This window comes from Euprymna scolopes, chromosome 4 (assembly GCF_053919585.1).
Source record: "Euprymna scolopes isolate OS-2025 chromosome 4, ASM5391958v1, whole genome shotgun sequence".
NCBI lineage: Eukaryota > Metazoa > Mollusca > Cephalopoda > Sepiida > Sepiolidae > Euprymna > Euprymna scolopes.
This window is the reverse complement of record NC_136485.1, coordinates 140528227-140543141: the sequence shown is the minus strand read 5'-3', so window position 1 is coordinate 140543141 and position 14915 is coordinate 140528227. Positions and strand designations below refer to the sequence as shown.

At 32.5% G+C, this 14915-nt stretch overlaps 1 protein-coding gene across 2 annotated transcripts in view; it reads right to left on the bottom strand.

The window, feature by feature from the left end:
* The window catches only part of LOC145269514 (sorting nexin-27-like), a 382840-nt gene that overhangs the window by 234150 nt on the left and 133775 nt on the right, over positions 1–14915 (bottom strand). The window lies entirely within an intron of this gene.

Genomic DNA, 14915 nt, shown 5'->3' with positions numbered 1-14915 from the left:
AAGGCATAAATTAAAGAGGATAACATTAGAAATATTACATTTGAAGGTTAAAAAAAAAATACTTGACATGAACAGTTTTATGCAAGATAGCATTTTAAAGCATAAAATGTTTTTTAGGATAGTCACAGATATTAATGATTTACAACAAAGACAGTTCTCAAAAAAAATTTTTTTAAATAAATATTTTGTGATGTTAAAATAACTGACATTCTAAAGATTTTGACATGAGGTGTTTTACTGGTGAAATATTAAGTTGAATTATAGAATAATTATTTTAAAGAATTGGGGGTCAAAACAAATATGGCTCAAATCTTATTAAACGAATAACATAATAAAAAAAAAGTCATATTCGCTGTTTTAACTCTTTATGACCTAGTTGAACTAATTCGTTCAGTCGTAAATAAATGAATATAACTGTATAAAGTGGAAATGGATTCAAACACGCCTTGTAGATATTAGTTCAGTATCTGAGTAGATGCCAGATACCTCCAGACTGCAACTGCGCATTGCTTACATTCAGTATGCCACCAATTAACAATATATTTTTTAATGATCAACATCATAATTCAGGTCATAAAGTGTTAACAACAACCAGTAAAGTACCGATGTTGATAATAAATAAGTTCAAATAGTCATGTTCAAATCATAATTTCGAAAGGTTATATTTCTCATGTCTGGATGACAGCTAAAAGAAACTACTTAGTCTAAATTTTGTTATATTTCAAATCAGAATTTAAAAGGTTATATTTCTTGGGTTAAATTGAGCATTAGAGAAAAGTATTTTATTTTATCTAATAGAATTATCAACAAATTATTTTCAAATCGGACCGATTATTAGATAGAGATGTGACATAATAGAGTATTTTACTGGTACAATATTAATTTAAACAATTAAAAAAAGTGGAGTCAACAACAGTTTGGAGGTCGCTATGTATCAAAGCATTATTACACCATTTAATTCAAAAGGTCATATTCTTTTTGTTTAAATGACAATCAGAGAAGTCACAGTTTCGATTATGAATAATGAAAGTACCAATGAAATTCATGAAGTTGTAATTTCTACCCAAAAAGAGAAAGATAACTTCGTTTTCTATTATTGCTATACACCCGTGTTCTCGGGTTGAGGGGGGGGGGTGATAGAACCAAAAATTTATCAAAGTTTCAACTAAGTTGTGTTGAAACCTAAAGTTCTGTACATTTTTGTATACACTGCAAAAGTATAGAATGATTGACAGAGCAACAAGTTGGAATACATGAGGTCCCTGCAATTAGAACACATGATATGATCATTTAATTTACATATGTTGTAAGGAAAACATTTTAAACTTGAGTATAACTGACTGGCAGAGAGCTTTGTATAGAGATGTGTGGATGCATAAAAAAAAAATTATTTAGCAAAGGCAGATTTTATATAAAAGTTGAGATTTTTGAGAGCCACAAACTTTTCTCTCACGTTTGAGAAAATAAAGGGGGGGGGGTTAAGTGTTTCATATGATATCGAACAAAAATAAATAAATTATTTGATTTACATGTTAACATGTCATTCATATTTGAATAGCTTGCTAATCTCAATTATTTCATAGTTTTATTTTAACCTTAGTAAGTAAAGGTCAAAAATGTATTCACATTTTTATATAATCGGAGTTTATAACTATGAAATTAAATTTTTTCTGCAAATAACCAACCATTTTGTAAAGTCATGTCAATTTATTAAATTAGGATAGGCAAGGTATTATCCATTATATAAAGGGAAACTATCAGTGTATGTCCAGTTAAAACTTGAAAACTACACCATGAATACTATCATGGTTTTTTTTTTTTTTTTAGTTTGTTTTTTTTAACCTGATATAAATTAAAATTTAAAAAGAAAATATTTTGGGGGTAGGGGAATCAAATAGCCATTTATATCATATTATAAAGGTGTACGCATTTCTTTTAATGTCATCATGTAAAGGGAAGTAACGCTATTTTTTATTTTTTTTTTAGTGTTATTTTCATTATGCGGACTTACGTTATGTGTGTGTGTCTATGTAAAGGGAAAAGAATAGACTGAGCAAAGAGGGAGGGGAAAGGGCAGAAGCTTTGTCACACTTTTGTGATGGGTAATGCCGGATAGTCATGCTAGTATTTTAGGAAATCTATATATCTATAAAAGTGAACGCATGTGTGTGTGTGTCTGTACATTTCCCTACACAATAACTGGCAATTTTCAGTCTACAGACTTGAAATTTTATATACAGGGTAGTGAGATATAAGAAAACCTGTGTGATCGGCTTTCTGCCAGAAATTTGGCTGTTAAGGGGTCAAAGTTCAACGACCTTTGAGAACTCTACCAAACTCCTCCGACAATTTTGGGTATAAACACTTGAAATTTTAGATATAGGTTCCTTGGACATGGATCTAACTTAACTTGGTTTGAGCCCAAAACAATAAATGTTAAGGAGTCATAATAGGGATCAAAGTTTAAAAAAAAATTGACCACTTTTTTTTTTTTTTTTTTGCTCAACATACACCTCCAAACACCCGGGCAACGCCGGGCTGAAATGCTAGTAAAGAAATAAAATGAATTAAAATATGCATAAACTGAGTAGGTTTATTCAGTAAAAAAAAAAAAAAGGTGGAAGTCAATATTCTTTTGTTATGTATAACTAGTTTAAATGAGAAATAAACAAAATCAAACAAATGGCCCATGATTCTGGGGAAATTACTGTTTTTCACAAGCAGGAAGTATAGACCAACACAACAAGAATTAAGGTGTGTCCATTCAATGAATGTGCTTAATGACGAGAATGATCCTGAAATTAAGGTGCGACAAACCGATAAATTTAAAATGTATTTTAAAGTTAGACATTACAAAAATACTATTTAAATTGTAATCATGCTAGACAAATGAAAATGCGATTTCAAAATTAGATATTGTAAGACTACAATACTACTAAGCATATCAGACAAACGAAAATGTTTTTTTTTTTTTCTTTACACAGCGATCACCACTTATCAAGGCCTGGAAGCCACTCAGGGATAAGGGTTATTGCAAGTACATTACGTTAGTGTGGATATTTGATGAAGTGTTTACTTAAGGGGGCGGTTCATTAGGAATTTGTTAACGTTGGACTTGAACACATCCAAGTTGTAGTCCGGAGGGAAGCAGGCAGACAGAACAGAGTTCCACAGGCGTGCAGTTCTAAGAGAAAGAAGCTTTGTTCATGGAATCCACGTTTTTATTTAGGCATAGATAAAGAGTGGGGGAAATTTTTCACAGTGGATTTAGCTAGACGGGTGTTTTTCGTGAAAGATTGGCGAGGGGGACCAGAGATTGGAGTTCAGACGAGCACCTGCCATGGAAATAACGATAAAACAAGGATAGGCTCGCAACGTCTCGTGGGAGAGAGGTTGCAGGGTAGAGAAAAGGGAATCCCCCACTAAGCCACGAAGTCTATTTTGTACTCTGTCAAGGCAGGATAGGCTGTTTTTAGCAGCTCCTGCCCAGATATGGCAAGAGTATTCCATCCTTGGACGTACTTGGCTTTTATATAGATAGAGAATTTCATCAGTAGTGAGATATCTTCCGGAGCAGTAGAAGGATCCCACCATCTTTCCAGCGACCTTGGCAACAGACTTGATGTACGTGTTCCATTTCAGATCAGGAGTAAAGGTCAAACCTAGAAGCTTGTCAAAACACAGGGCCTCTCCCAGACGAGAGCCATCCATCCCAATTGATAGTGATAGATTGATGAAAATGTTATTTAAAATAAAAAGAGACACGTCTAAAACACAAACAATATAAGCAAACAGGTGAATAATTCAAATGGAAATCTCACCTCCATACAAATAACAAATATAATGTGAGTGTTAAGGCACCCAGAAGAAAACATTGGCACGTTATCGCTATTTCCACTCCTAACAAATAATAGAATTAAAGAAACACAATATCTCTCTGATAAGCTACATTTCTATTATCTTTCTTTCGGTAAGGACAAATACATATAAACTTCATCCGAATGTAATGGGCTGGCCATAAGTTTCACCAAAAATAATTACTTAACGATATAATAATAAAAAAAAAAAAACTTTCAATGATCGATGGAGTAGCCCCGCTAATCTTATATATAAAGTAAAAATAAGTTTGCCCCTATTCCATTTGTGATCGATAGCTCTTCTAATAAAAAGCATACACATATACGTATTCTGTTCATGGAAATTATTAAAAATGGATATTTTTTGATAATGATCTACAAAGATAAATCATTCAAGTCATTAATAAAAAACACATTTCATCATTTCTATAACTATTTTAGCTATCAGATTAACAATCATATTTGTTTTTAAATAAAGATTAACCTGTTCGTTTCTTTAAAGTATTTGAATATCATAATAGTAAGTAGAAGGTTTTCATTCATAGCAGTTAATTCAACTTGTTTTACTTTAACGATGCAACTGCTGATTGCATCATTAAAGTAAAACAGGTGGATGGTCGATCTGATCAATTCACATCTCACAGTTCTTGATGCTCTGGTGACCTGCAATGAAAGCTGGATTTACTACTATGATTCAGAGACCAGGAGGCAAAGTTCCCAGTGGGCGCATGCTAGCTCTCCCAGACCCAAGAAGGCCAGACAGAACAAATCTACTTAGAAGCTTATAATGATACCTTTCGTTGACAGCACGGGCATGATCTACATGCACTAGGTTCTCACTGGACAGACGGTCAACAAAGAATACTATGTTGCGATCTTAAAGAAGTTCAGGAAGAAATTCCATTGGAAGAGGCCAGTACTGTTCAAATCCGGTTAGTAGCATTTCCACCATTGGCACTTCGTCTTTGTCAGAGACTACTTGACCAAGACGGGCATCAAGATGGTTCTTCACTCTCCCTATAGTCCAGACCTTGCTCCCTGTGACTTTTGGTTATTCCCTAAACTCAAAGAAGGCCTTAGAGACTGTTATTAGGAGACAATTAAGGAGATGAAAGAGGCTGTGACAAGGATTATTGACATACTCACACAAGAGAACTTCTATAGAACTTTCCAGAAGTGTTAGAATGGTATAACAAGTGCACTGCAGCCGGAGAAGATTACTTCAAAGGGGACTAGAGTTTCATATGTGTACTATCAATAAAAGTGGTCATACAAAAAAGTCTGGAAACTTATTGAACGCACCTTGTATGTACACTCTTCATGTAAACTTAATACTAGGTATACCAAACTGATTTTTTTTTTTTTTTAATATAAAAAAAAAAAACTTTGTAGATCTCCAATATAGTGCTGAAAGATATAAAATACTTAATTTATGTTGGTATCTCAAAAAATTACTTATAATCTGTTAATGTAACATTAATCAAGTTGTGTCGATTCATAGTTAGTCAAATATTGCGTTTTGTGTTACACTAAATACAAGGCCAACTTGGGCAGTGTATAAACACTTCAAATTACTGGGGAAAAAAATCATACAAAAATAAATGATATTAAAAAGAGGAAAGAGTAAATTTTATTTACATATTAATTTCGTAGATATGAGATGAAAATTAGCAGAGATATATCGATGAAATTAATATGTAAATAAAATTTAATCTTTCCTCTTTCTAATGATATCATTTATTTTTGTATGATTTTTTTTACACTGCCCAAGTTGGCCTTGTATTTAGTATCACACAAAACGCAATGTTTGACTAACTTTGAATGGACATAACTCGGGTAATGTTAGTAATGTTACATTAACAGATTATAAGTAATTTTTTGAAATACCAACATAAATTAGGTCTAAATGATAGTTTTATAGAGAAAATCATTTTTGTTGCCATGGTCATCGTGCAACCCATGTTAAATGAAGAAAAAGAAAAATGAAAGGAAGTAGAAGGAAGAAAAAAGGAAAAAGCAAAGAAAAATAGAAATGGAAAAGAAAGAAGAAACAGGTGCCTTAGAAACAGCCAAGTGTCCAAAACGATCATATTTTGTGTGCATATCAACGTTAGATTTATGCAAGTGTGCTTCAGAGGTCGATCCTTCGACCTTTATTATTCCTTATTTTCATAATCGCCCTGCCTGATACAATTATGTTTGAGAATGGTATATTTGCTGATAACACCACATTATTCTTGACATGTTGGAAAAATAAATGAACACGAATTCAAGGAAATGGCTGAAAGACCTTGGGTCTGTAGTGGAATTGGACCATAAATAGATTGTTACATTAATGCTACGAAGACAATGCTCTTTTTTCTTTAATAATTATTAGAAACTTTTCAACTATCGATTGCCATCGCTAATAACACCCTACCTGAGAGTCTAAAATTCAAATTCCTCAGCCTAACATTCACAAGAAACATGAATTGGAACAAATACATAAAAGTAGAAATGCACATGGAAAAAAATTTTAATTGCTTAAAATATCTTAATGACATATATAGAAAGAGCTTGATGATCTTAAGAATCATTTAAAAATTTTAATTGCTTAAAATATCTTAATGACATATATAGAAAGAGCTTGATGATCTTAAGAATCATTTAAAAATTTTAATTGCTTAAAATATGTTAATGACATATATAGAAAGAGCTTGATGATCTTAAGAATCATTTAAAAAATTTTTTAACTCTGACTAAAATTAAAGTTATAACTATTTTTGAATCCCAGTACAGTTAGATATTTCCCCTCTTTTTTTTTTTTACCACATTTTTTTACATTATTTTTTTTGGTAAAAATGTTATACCTGTGTTAAAAGATATTGCCGATTGTGGACGGGTGGGCTCCATCTATCAGGCAAGAAAATTTCTCTCACCTGTCAGTATCCTGTATCTCTATTAAGCCACTGTCTACCCATGTATGGAGTATTGTTGTCAAATCTCCACTGGTACACCAACCACTAGACTGCCTCTAGGACAGGATTTGGAAAAAAAAAATCTATGGGATCTAATAGATTAGAGACTATCTTTAAAGCTCTAGCCCCTGTCCCATCACTACTACTAATGTTGCGTCCCTGTGCTTGTTTTAAAGTATTTCAATGGAAAAATTTGCTGCACTTGTACCCTCTCAGCATAAATACCTCCGACCAACCTGACAATCAGCAAAATCTTACTCTTTCATTGTAGAGTTCCGAAGATGCTGGAAAGATGTCTAATCTAATAGCTTCTTTTCTCAAACTCGTTTGCCTTTAGAAATTTCCACTTTGCTCCAGGTTTCTCTGCCCAACTTACAGAAATTTGAATGCACAACTCCCCATTTAGAATGCCCCTATTAATCTGCCCCCCTCCTAATTCACAGTAACTCTTTATGTGATGTGCCTTTGAGATGAATATAAATTTTAAAAAGAAAAAGCAATTTTTTTTTTTAAATGTTAATACATCTTAGAAAGAACATTATTCATTTTTATTTTGCACAGATGAATATTTGAATTTTAAAATGTATAAAAAAAAAATATATTTTTTCTCTAAAACTAAAAAAAAAAAAAAATGACCATGTTGAGATTATTTAATCACCAGGGACCTTTCATCCAAATGACAGTTGAGGTGTTTCACTTCACCGAGATGACAAATCTAATTTCTAATTATTAGAGGACAGTTGAAATGGCAAAACCATAAAGTAATAGACGGTCGTGAAATGGTTTCAGCAAATCATTTTAGACACAACAACAGCAATAAAATAAAAAAGAAGAAATCTCTGCATCAGATGTTTTCTTTAATTTCTTTAGATGCATTCATGTATGCTGATAAAACGTTCTGTCTGTCAGTCCAAGTTTGAAATTGCTAAACACACACAGTTGACTAGATGCCTCCATGTGTTTTGTTGTTAAATCCAGTTTCTTCTTGGGGGAAAAATATTCCTTAAAGTAATCAAGAGTTCAACAGGAAAAATTTGATTTTTTTTTTTTTTTTTTTGCAAACTACTATCCTCATCTTTATAATTGTTCTTGTTTCACCACGTTTTGACAAACTCATCCTCTGACCTTCTTCAGGTGATTAACTGCAACAGAATAGGAATGCTGAGTCTTGCAACTGTATCCCCAGTAATAACCGCCTTCCATAGTTGTTGTCTCAACACGTTTTTGTCAACTAATCCTCTGGCCTGCTTTGGGTAGGATTGAAACCACTATCTTCAGACAATGCTCACCTGGAACCATAGAGACTCAATGCCTCTATCCACTGCGCCACAGGCCCTGAAGGGTAATTTGATATTATGTTTTGGAATTTTTCAGATGAGGATTGATAATTTGGATTATTCGAACTACTATTCTCAATTTATATATATATATATATATTTTTTTACACAGGAATCCCCACTTATCAAGACCCAGAGGCTACTCGAGGATAAGGGTAAGAGTATACATTAGTCAATGTGATTCTAGTGTAGCAAACATAAGTAGTTGGAATTTTGTAAATTGGGTTACTTTGGGGGACGGTTCATCAAGAACTTGTTTAAGTTGGACTTAAAGACAATCAGATTATAGTCAGCTGGCAAGCAGGCAATCGGAAGAGAGTTCCACAGGCGTGCAGTTCTGAGAAAGAAGCTTTGTTCATGGAATCTACATTTAAGTTTAAGCACAGATAAAGAGTGTGGGAAACAATTGGTAGTGGTTTTGGCTAGACGGGTGGTTTTCGTGAAAGTTTGGCAGGGGGGGGCCATAGATTGAAGCTCGGATGAGCACTTGCCATGAAAATAACTATAAAGCAGAGACAGGTTCGCAACGTCTCTTCTGTGGGAAAGAGGTTGCAGGGAAGAGAAAAGGGCATCCCCCACTAAGCTACGAAGTCTATTTTGAACTCTGTCAAGCAGGATAAAGTGCTTCTAGCAGCTCCTGCCCACATTGGACAACAGTACTCCATCGTTGGCCATACCTGGCTTTTATATAGGTAGAAAATTGCATCGAGGAATATATATATACTGAAACAGTAGAAGGATCCCACCATTTTTCCAGCGACCTTGGCAATGGATTTGATGCACGGGTTCCATTTCAGATCGGGAGTAAAGGTCAAGCCCAGAAGCTTGCCAACACATGAAGCCTCAGAGCATTGATGATGTAAAGATAGAAGCTTGGTGATAATTGAGAATGACATAATCAGCATGGCTGATGGAACAAGAGCAATCTTTAGTAAAAATTAAAGTTCGTAGTTAAAAGACTGCATGAAAAAAACTTTGTACGGACTATAAATAGTTATGTTTTTTTTATATATATATATATATATATATATATATATATATAGGAATCATTTCCATTTAAAATCCATTTAGGATTATACATGTAAAATTGAGAAAAGCATGCTTAAAATGTGTCGATATTGTGTGAATACAATAAATCAAAATGAAACACCTACTGAATTTGACCTAATGTTGTGTTTATCTAAAAACAAACTAATTTTATCTCGAAATAATTCCCCACTTAATAATAGTTATTGATAACTAGCAGGGGGGGTATTTGGCCATAAAATACGCTTAAATATGATATTTTAATTTTTCCAGATTTCGTATACATTATAAAGTTGTAATTTCAAAAGTAAAAAAGAAATATTTGGTGTCATCAGCTAGAATCAAAAGTGAAACTAGCATTCAAAGCTGGTGACGTTACCACTTTACCAACGTGACACGCATATGAACTTAAAAGTTAAAAATAAACTAAGATGAATGTACAAAACGTATAACGATTTTTTTTTTTAATTTTGACCCCTTAAAAACTATTTAAACCCGCTAAAGATCTATAAAAGAACGGTCTGTAAGAAATCCGATCATTTCAGTTTCCTAGCGCCGCTCTGTGACTTAGTTTCGGAGGAGATAGTGTTTGAAAATATGGAGACAGACATATAGCCTCGTATATTAAATAATATGAATTAATAATATTTAACGAAAAAAAAAAACATTTTTAATGCCTTATGCAGATTTTTTTCCTACATTCTCCTCTGATCGTTATCTTTACTGTTTCCTCAATGTTACTGGCAAACAAAATAAGGCGTTCAGTTTGTGGTTACATGCGAGTTACCAAGTTTAAAAGAAAGTTTCCTAATTTCAAAATATACAGTTGAAGACTATCATCGGTTACACTGATAAAAATGTGAAAATAAATAAAACAAAATAAAAATAAAGATAATAACACAATCCAAATAATACAAAATGAAACGTTATGACCAATTCATGAAACTGTTGAAATGATGAATAACCATGGTATTTCTTTCCTCACGAAAATGTGACAATGTCGCTTTTAATGTGGAGGAAAACCAGCTCCCCAAAAAGGGTCACTCTGGAAGTAGGCAAAAATAAAAATTGCCTAAGTATAGAGGGGTTAACTACAAGGACTAAGGACAAATTAACTTAAATGTTGCATAAGAACAGATACAACACTTGGATCTCAGCCCAAATGATGAATACTATTTACTGAATAAAAAAAAAAAAAAAACATAACATTAAATGTAAATCATTGCTATTTACTTGAACCCTTAAAATGAAAAGATTCTGCATGGCTTGCTTACCATAAGTATATTTCCATTATTAAGTTTTTGAACACTGTTTAAGTGAATACTAAAATATATACATAATGTTATGTGAATATATATACATATAAAAATGATATATGTATACACATAAACATGTACACAGCTCTACATAGACACACACTGACTTATCCTTGATAATATATGTATAGAAAACAGTAATATATATATATATATATATATATATATATATATATACACACACACACACACGTATATGTGTGTATATAAAACACATACACACATTAATCGTTTTATCAGGAAATATGCATCGATAAGATCAAATTTTCTGAAAAGAGAATCAAGATACCGAGTGAAAATGCCCATCAGCAACCACAAATTACCCAGAATGCATTATTTAATGATCAATAACAAAGACAATTTCCCTGAAGGTATGAAATCACAGATGCATCGAATACGGGCATCACTGAACAGACAATAAGAAAATTGTTAAATAAAGTAATCTTATTCTTTTAATGATGCAAATTAAATGACAGATGTTGACTCAAAGCTCCTGACAATTCCTTTCAACATCTTATTTTCCTCACAGAACATCATGCCAAACATGGCATTTTTAGAAAAAGAGAAACATTAGATGAATCAAAAGGTATTTAAAAAAAAAAAAAAAAAAAGAAGCCAATTCCAACCCAACCAGCCATGTAGAAAACGTTTTAAAAGGGGTAGGGGACGATGAATATAAATAATCAAATCTGGACGTGTAAATTACAAATATAGAAAAATGAACTGTCTCAGTGCATGGCCACATCCCTGATATTTGAATTTAATTTTTGTGTATTCTATTTAAAGAGACCATCTGAAAATGTTTCTGCATGATGAGTGAAGCAACAGTTGCGTAATATCTAATTGCATTCCTCCACGACTGCCACTGCTCAAATCCAGTGACAAGAAAACCAAAAAGTGAAAACGATGACAAAGTAATGCTGGAATAAGCAGAAAATAGCAGGTATTATTTTTTAAGTTCTTTCTTTTAGATAAGTGGCTCTACCAAGGCTTGAGATTCTACTTTACCCTACTGCTTTTCCCATAGTTAGACAGAGGGGGGGGGCCAAAAGAGAAATTTACTCTTTTACAGTTACTGCAAAACTTACAGCACCAAATGGCCATCTGTCAAAAAACAGATTTAATATTCCTCAATCTCTGAACTTATGATATCCAGTGTTTCCACATTAAATAGTTATAATTTTATTTGATACAAATAAAATAATACTGAAAGTAAATCAAAACATTTTGCTAGGATATTTTTACATTGTTTTATGTCTGAATGTATTTGATAAGTGATTATCTTTTGATGGCATATGTAATAGATAAAATGTCTCATTCTTTGTTGAAGAAACATTGTAAAATTATGCTGTGATTTGGCCTCCAAGCGCACTTGATGCGTATTTTATTTTATTCAAATTAAAACAACGTTTCTATATGAACTCTCATTCTTGACGTTATTCTTGCGTTGCCTATGCACAGTTCAAACATTTCAAAATACAACCGCCAGATACAACGCACGGCTCCTTACAGACTTCTTAAACTTTACAACATGGCAAGGAAGAAGAAAAAGAAAAGGAAAGAGAAACAAAACACACTGAAGATGGAGTATACCTCTTAAATATATTTGTGATAAATTTCAACCAAGTAAAATATTTGTTTATTTTCCTTATATTATGTTGTGATTTGGCTTTCAAGCGCATTTGATGCATATTTTATTTTAAAATTGTTTATTCTGTCTTACAAAAGTTTTACGTGCTTAAAATTAGAAAAAGCAAGGGTTGCATGATTTCCATTACTTGATTTATATAATAAGAAATGAGGTTCCTTGAACAGTTGAACCCTATACATTTTTTTTTTTACTCACGGTCACCCTTAACAAGGCATAAGGGGGCTACTATTTGGGACCATGCCTGGAAAAGATTAACAAGATGTTGGTTTACATTACATTTAAACTTCTGCATATCAGAACAGTCAGGGAAGCAGGTAGCATGAAGGAAATTCCAAAGTCTAGCTGTTCGAGGGAAACAACTATTAAGAGTAGAAAGCTTTCTGGCATTTAAGGACCTCAGCAGTGAAGGGGTGAGATTTCGTTGCTAAGCAGGTTTGTCGGGGATATGTGCATCAAGGAGGCATAAGTTCATTGGAGCACATGCCATTAAAATATTTGTAAAATAGGCACAGATGTATCCTTTAAACTTGAATTCAAGTAAGAAATTACTTTCGAATGAAAGCGTTAAAGGTTTCAAAATCACTTTCTGTAGTGAACCGGTAAGGGTTCAGAAGAAAGACAACTCATTATTTAGTGAAAACAAGATATATTGGAAAGACAAAGACAGTACAACCCGGGATAAGGCATTAAAAATACTAATAAAATACAGTACACATGTATATAATCAAGTAATATCATAAATAACACTGTAAGGCGGAGCAAATACTGTAATCAGGGCCGGAAAATACATTGTATTCCACATCATAACCCGAAAAAAAAATAAAATAAAATAAATAAAAAATAAAAAAAAAACTGTATCCTAGGGCCACCGCATCCCAGGGTCCTACTGTACAACAAATAAAGAGTGACTGCCAAGTGTACCTAACACAAAGAGGCATATTCTGTGAGAGTTCATATAGCAAGATGAAGAGTCCATTTCAAAATAGAACTGTTCACAAAGTAAACAGATGCTAATAATTTTATTTCATTAAAAAAAAAAAACGTTTATCATAGGTTGGTTCAGTTCCCGAGCGTTTAAAATTTGAGTGATTTAAAGCAAAGTTGCAGGATTGGGAATCAGATTTTAGGAGGAGTTGGAATCGGGCTTGTAAGAATACAGTCTAAATTGTAATCAGATTTTTTTTTTTTTTTTTTTTTTTTTTTGATTAGCTTAATTCTTGAGGTAATACCGGATAGAGAAAAGTAGTTTTAATATAAAACCGTAAAAGATTGTTCTTGCTAAATTGGATAATTTTATGGCTCTAATTCTGCTCCTAACTAGTTTAGAAATTGTGAACGAAAGGAAAACAAAGCTGCTAGAAAAAAAAAAAAAAAAATTGAACAACATAAATGTTAAAATGATTAATACAAATCGCCGGGAGTTGTTAGAACATTTTGAGTCAAATGACAAAATAAAAAAATAAAAAAATAAAAAAAAACGGCATCCTTCCAAAGAATTAACAGTCTGAATATTAGAAGATTGTAAAAAGAGTCAGATATTTTGGAATTCTTGGAATTAGAGTCAGACCTACCTTCTGATTTCACAACCGTAAAGTCTCAATTAGTAATTTCTGGTTCATATTAAAGTATATGGTTCAGTGTGTTTTATGGCATATCAACCCTTTTTCGAGTCATTTAATGTCAAATCGAGTAATTTTGGGAAAAGTTTTTGTTTCTAGTTCTTTATATATTCAAATATTTATTCATGTTTGATTTGGTGATTTTGAAAAGAGAGAGAAAAAACTAACATCAATTTTTTGTGTATTTTAGGCCAATAAGCCAGTATCTTAAGACTGCCTGATCTGTATCACAATGTGATGGTTCACTGTTGGTCTAAGCAAGACCGTCTTAAAAGACAAGATGGCCGGTGAGCAAAAATAATTTAATCTGCTGACGTCATCACGGATAGTCCATACCGGTGTCACCGGTAGGCATTCGTAACGTCTTGAAGTCAGTGTAATATTTCTTTTTTTTATTAAAATGCCTTCACGGTGCATCGTTCCAACTTGCTGAGGAAATTATCTTAAAGGACCAAAAAGTGACAGTATTTTCATTTCCGAAAGATAAAGAATTATAATGCAGTAAAAAAAAAAAAAAAGATTTTACACCATCTCCATTCAGCAAAGTAAGTTTTAACGTGCCCCCCCCCCCTGTATTTAACACGATGTAACTATAATTTAATTCAATATTATCATCCTAAATGTTCTACCATTCAAAAGAAGAAGCTTCAAATAAATTGCTAATATTAAAAAAAAATTTTTTACAGCATACAAAACTAATGAAAATGCGAGACAACATCGACTCTTTAAAACACGATTTTTTTAAGCTGTTGACACACGTTTAAAAATCTAACAAAAATTAATTTTCCTGAAATTTTTCAATATTTAAAAATAAATTATGCCGGCTGATAAAATTTTTAAACTTTTTTTTAAAGCTAGAAAGATAAAATTTAAAAATACTTATTTTATATATATATATGAAACTAAACTAAAAAAAAACAAAAAAAACGCGCGTTCACTCGTGGTCTTAAACAGTCTTGGCCTTCGGGACCAGATCAAAGTGTAGTATCTGTTCTCCAGATGCTGCATTCTATTTCTTGTTCTCTTTCGGTGGAGGAGAAATCCTTCACGACTGAGACAATTTTTATTTTTGTACCTTTTCTCCACGTTAAAAAACGACCCTGGTGTCTAACTCTGTCCCGTGGGGAGGCATAGTAAATAAGTACAATTCAT